Here is a 16,041-nt window from a genome sequence, read left to right as displayed (position 1 = left end):
TCAAATTCAGAGACTGCATCATTCTACTCGAAAAGTTCGGGCGCCACCCGAAAACCGAAAAATGTCATTTTAACCCCATAAAAAGCCCCAAATAGCCGAAATAACAACGCAGGTGATCACAAAGTGATGTATAGTTTTAGCATCTAAACACAGCGAAATTTGTCCAATTCGGAGACTACATCATTCTACTCAAAAAGTTCGCGCGCCACCCGAAAACAGAAAAATGTCATTTTGACCCCCTTAAAAGTCCCGAATGGCCGAAATAACATCACAGGTGATCACGAAGTGATGTATAGTTTTAGCATCTAAATACACTGTGCGAAATTCGTCCAATTCGGAGACTGCATCATTCTACTCGAAAAGTTCGTGCGCCACTCGAAAACAGAAAAATGTAATTTTGACCCCCTTAAAAGTCCCGAATGGCCGAAATAACATCGCAGGTGATCACGAAAGTGATGTATAGTTTTAGCATCTAAATATACTGTGCTAAATTTGTCCAATTCGGAGACTTCATCATACTACTCGAAAAGTTTGCGCGCCACCCGAAAACCGAAAAATGTCATTTTAACCCCCTTAAAAGTCCCGAATGGCCGAAATAACATCGCAGGTGATCACGAAGTGATTTATAGTTTTAGCATCTAATTACACTGTGTGAAATTCATCCAATTCGGAGACTGCATCATTCTACTCGAAAAGTTCGCGCGCCACCCGATAACCGAAAAATGTCATTCTGACCCCCTTAAAAGTCCTGAATGTCCGAAATAACATCGCAGGTGATCACGAAGTGATGTATAGTTTTAGCATCTAAATACATTGTGTGAAATTCGTCCAATTCGGAGATTGCATCATTCTACTCGAAAAGTTCGCGCGCCACCCGATAACCGAAAAATGTTATTTTGACCCCCTAAAAAGTCCCGAATGGCCGAAATAACAATGCAGGTGATCATGAAGTGATGTATAGTTTTAGCATCTAAATACACTGTGCGAAATTCGTCCAACTCGAAGACTGCATCATTCTACTCGAAACGTTCGAGCGCCACCCGAATACAGAAAAATGCCATTTTTGACCCACTAAACAGTCTCGAATGGCCAAAAAACGCAACAGCTCATGGCGAAGCCATGAGTCTTGTTTATTTGCCCGTTTTACATTAACCGTGCAAATTTCGTCCAGTTCGGAGACTGCATCATTCAACTTGAAAATTTCGCGCGCCACCCCAAAACAGAAAAATGCCATTTTGACACCATAAAAAGTCCCGAATGGCCGAAATAACATCGGAGGTGATCACGACGTTATGTATAGTTTTAGCATCTAAATACACTGTGCGAAATTCGTCCAATTCAGAGACTGCATCATTCTACTCGAAAAGTTCGCGCGCCACCCGAAAACCGAAAATTTTCATTTTGACCACATAAAAAGTCCCGAATGGCCGAAATAACAACGCAGGTGATCACAAAGTGATGTATAGTTTTAGCATCTAAACACAGCGAAATTTGTCCAATTCGGAGACTACATCAATCTACTCAAAAAGTTCGCGCGCCACCCCTAAACAGAAAAATGTCATTTTGACCCCATTAAAAGTCCTGAATGGCCGAAATAACATCGCAGGTGATCACGAAGTGATGTATTGTTTTAGCATCTAAATACATTGTGCAAAATTCGTCAAATTCGGAGACTGCATTATTCTATTCGAAAAGTTCGCGCGCCACCCGAAAACAGAAAAATGTCATTTTGACCCCCTTAAAAGTCACGAATGGCCGAAATAACATTGCAGGTGATCACAAAGTGATGTATAGTTGTAGCATCTAAATATAGTGTGCGAAATTCGTCCAATTCGGAGACTGCATCATTCTACTCGAAAAGTTCGCGCGCCACCCGAAAACCGAAAAATTTCATTTTGACCCCCTGAAAAGTCCCGAATGGCCGAAATAACATCGCAGGTGATCACGAAGTGATGTATAGTTTTAGCATCTAAATACATTGTGTGAAATCCGTCCAATTCGAAGACTGCATCATTCTACTCGAAAAGTTCGTGCGCCACCCGAAAACCGAAAAATGTCATTTTCACCCCCTTAAAAGTCCCGAATGGCCGAAATAACATCGCAGGTGATCACGAAGTGATGTATAGTTTTAGCATCAAAATACATTATGTGAAATTCGTCCAATTCGGAGACTGCATCATTCTACTCGAAAAGTTCGCGCGCCACCCGATAAACGAAAAATGTCATTTTGACCCCCTTAAAAGTCCCGAATGGCCGAAATAACATCGCAGGTGATCACGAAGTGATGTATAGTTTTAGCATCTAAATACATTGTGTGAAATTCGTCCAATTCGGAGACTGCATCATTCAAATCAAAAGTTCGCGCGCCACCCGATAACCGAAAAATGTCATTTTGACCCCCTAAAAAGTCTCGAATGGCCGAAATAACAATGCAGGTGATCACGAAGTGATTTGTAGTTTTAGCATCTAAATACACGGTGCGAAATTCGTCCAATTCAGAGACTGCTTCATTCTACTCGAAAAGTTCGAGCGCTACCCGAATACCGAAAAATGCCATTTTTGACCCCCTAAACAGTCCCGAATGGCCAAAAAACGCAACAGCTCATGGTCGAGCGATGAGCCTTGTTTATTTGCCCGTTTTACATTAACCGTGCGAATTCCGTCCAGTTCGAAGACTGCATCATTCAACTCGAAAATTTCGCGCGCCACCCCAAAACAGAAAAATGCCATTTTAACCCCATAAAAAGTCCCGAATGGCCGAAATAACATCGGAGGTGATCACGAACTTATGTATAGTTTTAGCATCTAAATACACTATGCGAAATTCGTCCAATTCAGAGACTGCATCATTCTACTCGAAAAGTTCGCGCGCCACCAGAAAACCAAAAAATGTCATTTTGACCCCATAAAAAGTCCAAAATGGCCGAAATAACAATGCAGGTGATCACAAAGTGATGTATAGTTTTAGCATCTAAACACAGCGAAATTTGTCCAATTCGGAGACTACATCATTCTACTCAAAAATTTCGCGCGCCACCCGAAAACAGAAAAATGTCATTTTGACCCCCTTAAAAGTCCTGAATGGCCGAAATAACATCGCAAGTGATCACAAAGTGATGTAACGTTTTAGCATCTAAATACACTGTGCGAAATTCTTCTAATTCGGAGACTGCATCATTCTACTCGAAAAGTTCGCGCGCCACCCGAAAACAGAAAAATGTCATTTTGACCCCCTTAAAAGTCCCGAATGGCCGAAATAACATCGCAGGTGATCACGAAGTGATGTATAGTTTTTGCATCTAAATATACTGTGCGAAATTCGTCCAATTCGGAGACTGCATCATTCTACTCGAAAAGTTCGCGCGCCACCCGAAAACCGAAAAATGTCATTTTGACCCCCTTAAAAGTCCCGAATGGCCGAAATAACATCGCGGGTGATCACGAAGTGATGTCTAGTTTTAGCATCTAAATACACTGTGTGAAATTCGTCCAATTCGGAGACTGCATCATTCTACTCGAAAAGTTTGCGCGCCACCCGAGAACCGAAAAATGTCATTTTGACCCCCTAAAAAGTACCGAATGGCTGTAATAACAATGCAGGTCATCACGAAGTGATGTATAGTTTTAGCATCTAAATACACTATGCGAAATTAATCCAATTCGGAGACTGCATCATTCTACTCGAAAAAATCGAGGGCCACCCGAATACCGAAAAATGCCATTTTTGACCCCCTAAACAGTCCCGAATGGCCAATTCGAAGACTGCATCATTCAACTCGAAAATTTCGCGTGCCACCCCAAAACTGAAAAATGCCATTTTGACCCCATAAAAAGTCTCGAATGGCCGAAATAACATCGGAGGTGATCACAAAGTTATGTATAGTTTTAGCATCTAAATACACTGTGCGAAATTCGTCCAATTCAGAGACTGCATCATTCTACTCGAAAAGTTCGCGCGCCACCCGAAAACCGAAAAATGTCATTTTAACCCCATAAAAAGCCCCGAATGGCCGAAATAACAACGCAGGTGATCACAAAGTGATGTATAGTTTTAGCATCTAAACACAGCGAAATTTGTCCAATTCGGAGACTACATCATTCTACTCAAAAAGTTCGCGCGCCACCCGAAAACAGAAAAGTGTCATTTTGACCCCTTAAAAGTCCCGAATGGCCGAAATAACATCACAGGTGATCACGAAGTGATGTATAGTTTTAGCATCTAAATACACTGTGCGAAATTCGTCCAATTCGAAGACTGCATCATTCTACTCGAAAAGTTCGTGCGCCACCCGAAAACATAAAAATGTCATTTTGACCCCCTTAAAAGTCCCGAATAGCCGAAATAACATCGCAGGTGATCACGAAAGTGATGTATAGTTTTAGCATCTAAATATACTGTGCGAAATTTGTCCAATTCGGAGACTGCATCATACTACTCGAAATTTTTGCGCGCCACCCGAAAACCGAAAAATGTCATTTTGACCCCCTTGAAAGTCCCGAATGGCCGAAATAACATCGCAGGTGATCACGAAGTGATTTATAGTTTTAGCATGTAAATACACTGTGTGAAATTCGTACAATTCGGAGACTGCATCATTCTACTCGAAAAGTTCGTGCGCCACCCGTTTACCGATAAATGTCATTTTGACACCCTTAAAAGTCCCGAATGGCCGAAATAACGTCACAGGTGATCACGAAGTGATGTATAGTTTTAGCATCTAAATACACTGTGCGAAATTCATCCAATTCGGAGACTGCATCATTCTACTCGAAAAGTTCGTGCGCCACCCGAAAACATAAAAATGTCATTTTGACGCCCTTAAAAGTCCCGAATGGCCGAAATAACATCGCAGGTGATCACGAAAGTGATTTATAGTTTTAGCATCTAAATATACTGTGCGAAATTAGTCCAATTCGGAGACTGCATCATACTACTCGAAAAGTTTGCGCGCCACCCGAAAACCGAAAAATGTCATTTTGACCCCCTTAAAAGTCCCGAATGGCCGAAATAACATCGCAGGTGATCACAAAGTGATTTATAGTTTTAGCATCTAAATACATTGTGTGAAATTCGTCCAATTCGGAGACTGCATCATTCTACTCGAAAAGTTTAGGCGCCATCCGATAACCGAAAAATGTCATTTTGACCCCCTAAAAAGTCCCGAATGGCCGTAATAACAATGCAGGTCATCACGAAGTGATGTATACTTTTAGCATCTAAATACACTATGCGAAATTAATCCAATTCGGAGACTGCATCATTCTACTCAAAAAAATCGAGCGCCACCCGAATACCGAAAAATGCCATTTTTGACCCCCTAAACAGTCCCGAATGGCCAAAAAACGCAACAGCTCATGGCGGAGCGATGAGTCTTGTTTATTTGCCCGTTTTACATTAACCGTGCGAGTTTCGTCCAGTTCGGAGACTGCATCATTCAACTCGAAAATTTCGCGCGCCACCCCAAAACTGAAAAATGCCATTTTGACCCCATAAAAAGTCTCGAATGGCCGAAATAACATCGGAGGTGATCACGAAGTTATGTATAGTTTTAGCATCTAAATACACCGTGCGAAATTCGTCCAATTCAGAGACTGCATCATTCTACTCGAAAAGTTCGCGCGCCACCCGAAAACCGAAAAATGTCATTTTAACCCCATAAAAAGCCCCGAATGGCCGAAATAACAACGCAGGTGATCACAAAGTGATGTATAGTTTTAGCATCTAAACACAGCGAAATTTGTCCAATTCGGAGACTACATCATTCTACTCAAAAAGTTCGCGCGCCACCCGAAAACAGAAAAATGTCATTTTGACCCCCTTAAAAGTCCCGAATGGCCGAAATAACATCACAGGTGATCACGAAGTGATGTATAGTTTTAGCATCTAAATACACTGTGCGAAATTCGTCCAATTCGGAGACTGCATCATTCTACTCGAAAAGTTCGTGCGCCACCCGAAAACATAAAAATGTCATTTTGACCCCCTTAAAAGTCCCGAATAGCCGAAATAACATCGCAGGTGATCACGAAAGTGATGTATAGTTTTAGCATCTAAATATACTGTGCGAAATTTGTCCAATTCGGAGACTGCATCATACTACTCGAAATGTTTGCGCGCCACCCGAAAACCGAAAAATGTCATTTTGACCCCCTTGAAAGTCCCGAATGGCCGAAATAACATCGCAGGTGATCACGAAGTGATTTATAGTTTTAGCATCTAAATACACTGTGTGAAATTCGTCCAATTCGGAGACTGCATCATTCTACTCGAAAAGTTCGTGCGCCACCCGTTTACCGATAAATGTCATTTTGACCCCCTTAAAAGTCCCGAATGGCCGAAATAACGTCACAGGTGATCACGAAGTGATGTATAGTTTTAGCATCTATATACACTGTGCGAAATTCGTCCAATTCGGAGACTGCATCATTCTACTTGAAAAGTTCGTGCGCCACCCGAAAACATAAAAATGTCATTTTGACGCCCTTAAAAGTCCCGAATGGCCGAAATAACATCGCAGGTGATCACGAAAGTGATGTATAGTTTTAGCATCTAAATATACTGTGCGAAAGTTGTCCAATTCGGAGACTGCATCATACTACTCGAAAAGTTTGCGTGCCACCCGAAAACCGAAAAATGTCATTTTGACCCCCTTAAAAGTCCCGAATGGCCGAAATAACATCGCAGGTGATCACGAAGTGATTTATAGTTTTAGCATCTAAATACACTGTGTGAAATTCGTCCAATTCGGAGACTGCATCATTCTACTCGAAAAGTTCGTGCGCCACCCGTTTACCGAAAAATGTCATTTTGACCCCCTTAAAAGTCCCGAATGGCCGAAATAACATCACAGGTGATCACGAAGTGATGTATAGTTTTTGGCATCTAAATACACTGTACGAAATTCGTCCAATTCGGAGACTGCATCATTCTACTCGAAAAGTTCGTGCGCCACCCGAAAACATAAAAATGTCATTTTGACCCCCTTAAAAGTCCCGAATGGCCGAAATAACATCGCAGGTGATCACGAAAGTGATGTATAGGTTTAGCATCTAAATATACTGTGCGAAATTTGTCCAATTCGGAGACTGCATCATACTACTCGAAAAGTTTTAGCATCTAAATACACTGTGTGATCACAAGTCCCGAATGGCCGTAATAACATCGCAAGTGATCACAAAGTGATTTATAGTTTTAGCATCTAAATACACTGTGTGAAATTCGTCCAATTCGGAGACTGCATCATTCTACTCGAAAAGTTCGCGCGCCACCCGATAACCGAAAAATGTCATTTTGACCCCCTAAAAAGTCCCGAATGACCGAAATAACATCGCAGGTAATCACAAAGTGATGTATAGTTTTAGCATCTAAATACATTGTGTGAAATTCGTCCAATTCGGAGACTGCATCATTCTACTCGAAAAGTTCGTGCGCCACCCGGTAACCGAAAAATGTTATTTTGACCTCCTAAAAAGTCCCGAATGGCCGTAATTACAATGCAGGTGATCACGAAGTGATGTATAGTTTTAGCATCTAAATACACTGTGCGAAATTCGTCCAACTCGAGCGCCAACCGAATACAGACCCCCTAAACAGTCCCGAATGGCCAAAAAACGCAACAGCTCATGGCAGAGCCATGAGTCTTGTTTATTTGCCCGTTTTACATTAACCGTGCGAATTTCGTCCAGTTCGGAGACTGCATCATTCAACTCGAAAATTTCGCACGCCACCCCAAAACAGAAAAATACCATTTTGACCCCATAAAAAGTCCCGAATGGCCGAAATAACATCGGAGGTGATCACGAAGTTATGTATTGTTTTAGCATCTAAATACACTGTGCGAAATTCGTCCAATTCAGAGACTGCATCATTCTACAAGAAAAGTTCGCACGTCATCCGAAAACCGAAAAATGTCATTTTGACCCCATAAAAAGTCCCGAATGGCCGAAATAACAACGCAGGTGATCACAAAGTGATGTATAGTTTTAGCATCTAAACACAGCGAAATTTGTCCAATTCGGAGACTACATCATTCTACTCAAAAAGTTCGCGCGCCACCCGAGAACAGAAAAATGTCATTTTGACCCCATTAAAAGTCCGGAATGGCCGAAATAACATCGCAAGTGATCACGAAGTGATGTATAGTTTTAGCATCTAAATACACTATGCGACATTCGTCAAATTCGGAGACTGCATCATTCTATTCGAATAGTTCGCGCGCCACCCGAAAACAGAAAAATGTCATTTTCACCCCCTTAAAAGTCCCGAATGGCCAAAATAACATCGCAGGTGCTCACGAAGTGATGTATAGTTGTAGCATCTAAATATACTGTGCGAAATTCGTCCAATTCGGAGACTGCATCATTCCACTCGAAAAGTTCGCGCGCCACCCGAAAACCGAAAAATGTCATTTTGACCCCCTTAAAAGTCCCGAATGGCCGAAATAACATCGCAGGTGATCACGAAGTGATGTATAGTTTTAGCATCTAAATACACTGTGTGAACTGCATCATTCTACTCGAAAAGTTCACGCGCCACCCGATTACCGAAAAATGTCATTTTGACCCCCTAAAAAGTCCCGAATGGCCGAAATAACAATGCAGGTGATCACGAAGTGATGTATAGTTTTAGCATCTAAATACATTGTGCGAAACTCGTCCAATTCGGAGACTGCATCATTCTACTCGAAAAGTTCGAGCGCCACCCGAATACCGAAAAATGCCATTTTTGACCCCCTAAACAGTCCCGAATGGCCAAAAAACGCAACAGCTCATGGCGGAGCGATGAGTCTTGTTTATTTGCCTGTTTTACATTAACCGTGCAAATTTCGTCCAATTCGAAGACTGCATCATTCAACTCGAAAATTCTGCGCGCCACCCAAAAACTGAAAAATGCCATTTTGACCCCATAAAAAGTCCCGAATGGCCGAAATAACATCGCAGGTGATCACAAAGTTATGTATAGTTTTAGCATCTAAATACACTGTGCGAAATTCGTCCAATTCAGAGACTGCATCATTCTACTCGAAAAGTTCGCGCGCTACACGAAAACCGAAAAATGTCATTTTAACCCCCTAAAAAGTCTCGAATGGCCAAAATAACAACGCAGGTGATCACAAAGTGATGCATAGTTTTAGCATCTAAATACACTGTGCGAAATTTGTCCAATTCGGAGATTACATCATTCTACTCGAAAAGCTCGCGTGCCACCCGAAAACCGAAAAATGCCATTTTGACCCCCTAAAAAGTCCCTAATGGCCGAAATAACATCGAAGGTGTTCGTTAAGTGATGCATAGTTTTAGCATCTAAATACGCGGTCCGAATTTCGTCCAATTCGGAGACTGTATCATTCTACTTGAAAAGTTCGCGCGCCACCCGAAAATAGAAAAATGTCATTTTGACCCCCTTAAAAGTCCCGAATGGCCGAAATACCGAAAAATGCCATTTTTGACCCCCTAAACAGTCCCGAATGGCCAAAATAACAACGCAGGTGATCACAAAGTGATGCATAGTTTTAGCATCAAAATACACTGTGCGAAATTTGTCCAATTCGGAGATTACATCATTCTACTCGAAAAGTTCGCGTGCCACCCGAAAACCGAAAAATGCCATTTTGACCCCCTAAAAAGTCCCTAATGGCCGAATTAAGTGATGCATAGTTTTAGCATCTAAATACACTGTCTGAATTTCGTCCAATTCGGAGACTGCATCATTCTACTTGAAAAGTTCGCGCGCCACCCGAAAATACAAAAATGTCATTTTGACCCCTTAAAAGTCCCGAATGGCCGAAATAACATCGCAGGTGATCACGAGGTGATGTATAGTTGGCATCTAAATACACTGTGCGAAATTCATCCAATTCGGAGAATGCATCATTCTACTCGAAAAGTTCGCGCGCCACCCGATAACCGAAAAATGCCATTTTGACCTCCTAAAAAGTCCCAAGAGGCCGAAATAACAACGCAGGTGATCACGAAGTGATGTATAGTTTTAGCATCTAAATACACTGTGCGAAATTCGTCCAATTCGGAGACTGCATCATTCTACTCGAAAATTTCGCGCGCCACCCGAAAACCAAAAAATGTCATTTTTACCCCCTTAAAAGTCCCGAATGTCCGAAATAACATCGCAGGTGATCACGAAGTGTTAGCATCTAAATACATTGTGTGAAATTCGTCCAATTCGGAGACTGCATCATTCTACTCGAAAAGTTCGCGCGCCACTTGATAACCAAAAAATGTCATTTTGACCCCCTAAAAAAGTCCCGAATGGCCGAAATAACCACGCAGGTGATCACGAGGTGATGTATAGTTTTAGCATCTAAGTACACTATGCGAACTTCGTCCAATTCGGAGGCTGCATCATTCTACTAGAAAAGTTTGCGCACCACTCGATAACCGAAAAATACCATTTTGACCCCCTAAACAGTCCCGAATGGCCTAAAAACGCAACAGCTCATAGCGGGGCGATGAGTCTTGTTTATTTGTCCTTTTTACATTAACCGTGCGATTTTCGTCCAATTCGGAGACTGCATCATTCTACTCGAAATTTTCGCGTGCCATCGCAAATTTGAAAAATACCATTTTGACCCCCTAAAAAGTCCTGAATGGCCGAAATAACATCGCAGGTGATCACGGGGTGATGTATGGTTTTAGCATCTAAATACACTGTGCGAAATTCGTCCAATTCGGAGACTGCGTCATTCTACTCGAAAAGTTCGCGAGCTACCCGAAAATCGAAAAATGCCATTTTCACCCCCTAAAAGGTCCCGAATGGCCGAAATAACATCGCAGGTGATCAAGAACTGATGTATAGTTTTTGTATCTAAATACACTGTGCGAAATTCGTCCAATTCGGAGACTGCATAATTCTACTCGGAAAGTTCGCGCACCACCCGATAACCGAAAAATGCCATTTTGCCACTAAACAGTCCCGAATGGCCAAAAAACGCAACTGCTCGTGGCGGAGCGATGAGTCTTGTTTATTTGCCCATTTTACGCTAACCGTGCGAATTTAATCCAATTCGGAGACTGCATCATTCTACTCGAAAGTTTCGCGCGCCACCCCAAAACTGAAAAATGCCATTTTGACCCCCTAAAATTTTCTGAATGGCCGAAATAACATCGCAGGTGATAACGTAGTGATGTACAGTTTTAGCATCTAAATACACTGCGAAATTCGTCCAATTCGGAGACTGCATCATTCTACTCGAAAAGTTCGCGCGCTACCCGTCTACCGAAAAATGCCATTTTGACCCCCTAAACAGTCCCGAATGGCCAAAAAACGCAACAGCTCATGGCGGAGCGATGAGTCTTGTTAACTTTGCCTTTTTACATTAACCGTGCGAATTTCGTCCAATTCGGAGACTGCATCATTCTACTCGAAAAGTTCGCGTGCCACCCGAAAACCGAAAAATGCCATTTTGACCACCTCAAAAGTGCCTAATGGCCGAAATAACATCGAAGGTGTTCATGAAGTGATGCATAGTTTTAGCATCTAAATACACTGTGCGAAATTCGTCCAATTCGGAGACTGCATCATTCTACTCGAAAAGTTCGCACGCCACCCGATAACCGAAAAATGCTATTTTCACCCCCTAAACAGTCCCGAATGGAAAAATAAATGCAACAGATCATGGCGGAGTGATGACTCTTGTTTATTTTGCCCATTTTACATTAACCGTGCGAATTTCGTCCAATTCGGAGATTGAATCATCCTACTCGAAAATTTCGCGCGCCACCCCAAAACTGAAAAATGCCATTTTGACACCTTAAAAAGTCCCGAATGGCCGAAATAATATCGCAAGTGATCACAAGGTGATGTATAGTTTTAGAATCTAAATACTTTGTGTGAAATTCGTCCAATTCGGAGACTGCATCACTCTACTCGAAAAGTTCGCGCGCCATCCGAAAACTGCCATTTTAAACCCCTAAAAATTCTCGAATGGCCAAAATAACATCGTAGGTGATCACGAAGTGATGTATAGTTTTAGCATCTAAATACACTGTGTCAAATTCGTCCAATTCGGAGACTGTATCATTCTACTCGAAAAGTTCGCGCGCCGCCCAAATACCGAAAAATGCCATTTTGACCCCATAAACAGTCCCGAGTGGCCAAAAAACACAACAGCTCTTGGCAGAGCAATGAGTCTTGTTTATTTGCCCGTTTTACATTAACCGTGCGAATTTCGTCCAATTCGGAGACTGCATCATTCTACTCGAAAATTTCGTTCGCCACCCCAAAACTGAAAAATGACATTTTGACCCCCTAAAAAGTTCCGAATGGCCGATATAACATCGCAGGTGATCACAAGTTAAGGTATAGTTTTAGCATCTAAATACACTATGCGAAATTCGTCCAATTCGGAGACTGCATCATTCTACTCGAAAAGTTCGCGCGCCACCCGAAAAACCGAAAAATGCCATTTTGACCCCGTAAAAAGTCCCGAATGGCCGAAATAACATCGCAGGTGATCACAAAGTGATGTATAGTTTGCAACTAAATACACTATGCGAAGTACGTCCAATTCGGAGACTGCGTCATTCTACTCGAAAATTTCGCGCGCCACCCGAGAACCGAAAATGTCATTTTGACCCCCTTAAAAGTCCCGAATGGCCGAAATAACATCGCAGGTGATCACGAAGTGATGTATAGTTTTAGCATCTAAATACATTGTGCGAAATTCGACCAATTCGGAGACTGCATCATTCTACTCGAAAAGTTCGCGCGCCACCCAATAACCGAAAAATGTCATTTTGAACCCCTAAACAGTCCCGAATGTCCAAAAAAACGCAACAGCTAATGGCAAAGCGATGAGTCTTGTTTATTTTCCTATTTTACATTAACCGTTCGAATTTCGTCGAATTCGGAGACTGCATCATTCTACTCGAAAATTTCGCGCGCCACCACAAAACTGAAAAATGCCATTTTGACCCCATAAAAAGTCCCGAATGGCCGGAATAACGTCGCAGGTGATCACAAGCTGATGTATAGTTTTAGCATCTAAATACACTGTACGAAATTCGTCCAATTCGAAAACTGCCTCATTCTACTCGAAAAGTTCGCGCGCCACCCGAAAACTGCCATTTTGACCCCCTAAAAATTCCCGAATGGCCGAAATAACATCGCATGTGATCACGAAGTGATGTATAGTTTTAGCATCTAAATACACTATGCAAAATTCGTCCAATACGGACACCGCATCATTCTACTCGAAATGTTTGTGCGCCACCCGATTACCGAAAATTTTCATTTTGACCCCCTTAAAAGTCCCGAATGGCCGAAATAACATCGCAGGTGATCACAAAGTGATGTATAGTTTGAGCATCTAAATACACTGTGTGAAATTCGTCCAATTCGGAGACTGCATCATTCTACTCGAAAAGCTTGCGCGCCACTCGATAACCGAAAAATGCCATTTTGACCACTAAACAGTCCCGAATGGCCAAAAAACGCAACAACTCATGGCGGAGCGATGAGTCTTGTTTATTTGCCCATTTTACATTAACCGTGCGAATTTAATCCAATTCGACTCGAAAGTTTCGCGCGCCATCACAAAACTGAAAAATGACATTTTGACCCCCAAAAAAGTTCCGAATGGCCGATATAACATCACATGTGATCACAAAGTGATGTATACTTTTAGCATCTAAATACACTATGCGAAATTCGTCAAATTTGGAGACTGCATCATTATACTCGAAAAGTTCGTGCGCCACACGAAAACCAAAAAAATGCCATTTTGACCCCCTAAAAAGTCCCGAATGGCCGAAATAACATCACAGGTGATCACGAAGTGATGTATAATTTTAGCATCTAAATACACAGTGTGAATTTCGTCTAATTCGGAGACTGCGTCATTCTATTCGAAAATTTCACGCGCCACCCGAAAACTGAAAATGTCATTTTGACCCCCTTAAAAGTCACGAATGGTCGAAATAACATCGCAGGTGATCACGAAGTGATGTACAGTTTTAGCATCTAAATACATTGCGAAATTCGTCCAATTCGGAGACTGCATCATTCTACTCGAAAAAGTTCGCGCGCCAGATGGTAACCGAAAAATGCCATTTTGACCCCCCTAAACAGTCCCGAATGGCCAAAAAACGCAACAGCTCATGGCGGAGCGATGAGTCTTGTTTATTTTTCCTTTTTACATTAACCGTGCGAATTTCGTCCAATTCGAAGACTGCATCAATCTACTCGAAAATTTCGCGCGCCACCCAAAACAGAAAAATACCATTTTGACCTCCAAAAAAGTCCCGAATGGCCGAATAACATCGCAGGTGATCACGAGGTGATGTATAGTTTTAGCATCTAAATACACTGTGCGAAATTCCTCCAATTTGGTGACTGCATCATTCTACTCGAAAAGTTCGCGCGCCACCCGAAAACCGAAAAATGTCATTTTGACCCCCTAAAAAGTCCCTAATGGCCGAAATAACATCGCACGTTATCATGAAGTGATGTATAGATTTAGCATCTAAATACACTGTGCGAATTTCGTCCAATTCGGAGACTGCATCATTTTACTCGAAAAGTTCGCACGCCACCCGAAAACCGAAAAATGATATTTTGACCCCCTAAAAAGTCCCAAATGGCCGAAATAACATCGCAGGTGATCATGAAGTGATGTATAGTTTAAGCATCTAAATACACTGTGTGAAATTCGTCCAATTCGGAGACCGCATCATTCTACTCGAAAAGTTCGCGCGCCACCCGTTTACCGAAAAATGTCATTTTGACCCCCTTAATAGTCCTGAATGGCCCAAATAACATCGCAGGTGATCACGATGTGATGTATAGTTTATGCATCTAAATACACTGTGCGAAATTCGTCTAATTCGGAGAATGCATCATTCTACTCGAAAAGTTCGTGCGCCACCCGATAACCGAAAAAATGCCATTTTGACCACTAAACAGTCCCGAATGGAGAAAAAACGCAACAATTCATGGCAAAGCGATGAGACTTGTTTATTTGCCCATTTTACATTAACCGTGTAAATTTAATCCAATTCGGAAACTGCATCATTCTACTCGAAAGTTTCGCGTGCCACCCCAAAACTGAAAAATGCCATTTTGACCCCCTAAAAAGTTCTGAATGGCCGAAATAACAACGCAGGTGATCACGAAGTGATGTACAGTTTTAGCATCTAAATACACTGCGAAATTCGTCCAATTCGGAGACTGCATCATTCTACTCGAAGAGTTCGCGCGCCACCCCACTACCGAAAAATGCCATTTTGACCCCCCTAAACAGTCCCGAATGGCCAAAAAACGCAACAGCTCATGGCGGAGCTATGAGTCTTGTTTACTTGTCCACCGTGCGAATTTTGTCCAATTCGGAGACTGCATCATTCTACTCGAAAATTTCGCGCGCCACCCCAAAACTAAAAAAATACCATTTTGACCCTCTAAAAAGTCCCGAATGTCCGAAATAACATCGCAGGTGACAACGAACGGATGTATAGTTTTAGCACCTAAATACACTGTGCGAAGTTCGTCTCATTCGGAGACTGCATCATTCTACTCGAAAAGTTCGCGCGCCACCCGAAAACCAAAAAATGCCATTTTGACCCCCTAAAAAGTATCTCATGGCCGAAATAACATCGCAGGTGATCATGAAGTGATGTACAGTTTTATCATCTAAATACACTGTGCGAATTTTGTCCAATTCGGAGACTGCATCATTCTACTTGAAAAGTTCGCGCGCCACCCGAAAACCGAAAAATGCAATTTTTAACCCCCTAAAAAGTCCCGAATGGCCGAAATAACATCGCAGGTGATCATGAAGTGATGTATAGTTTTAGCATCAAAATACACTGTGTGAATTTCGTCCAATTCGGAGACTGCATCATTCTATTCGAATATTTCGCGTGCCACCCGAAAACCGAAAAATGTCATTTTGACCCCCTTAAAAGTTCTGAATGGCCGAAATAACATCGCAGGTGATCACGAAGTGATGTATAGTTTTAGCATCTAAATACACTATGCGAAATTCGTCCAATTCGGAGACTGCATCATTCTACTCGAAAAGTTCACGC

The sequence above is a fragment of the Lactuca virosa genome, chromosome 8, assembly GCF_052849685.1.
Source record: "Lactuca virosa cultivar CGN04683 chromosome 8, Lactuca_virosa_CGN04683_v6, whole genome shotgun sequence".
In the NCBI taxonomy this organism is placed as follows: domain Eukaryota; kingdom Viridiplantae; phylum Streptophyta; class Magnoliopsida; order Asterales; family Asteraceae; genus Lactuca; species Lactuca virosa.
This window is presented reverse-complemented; position numbering follows the sequence as displayed.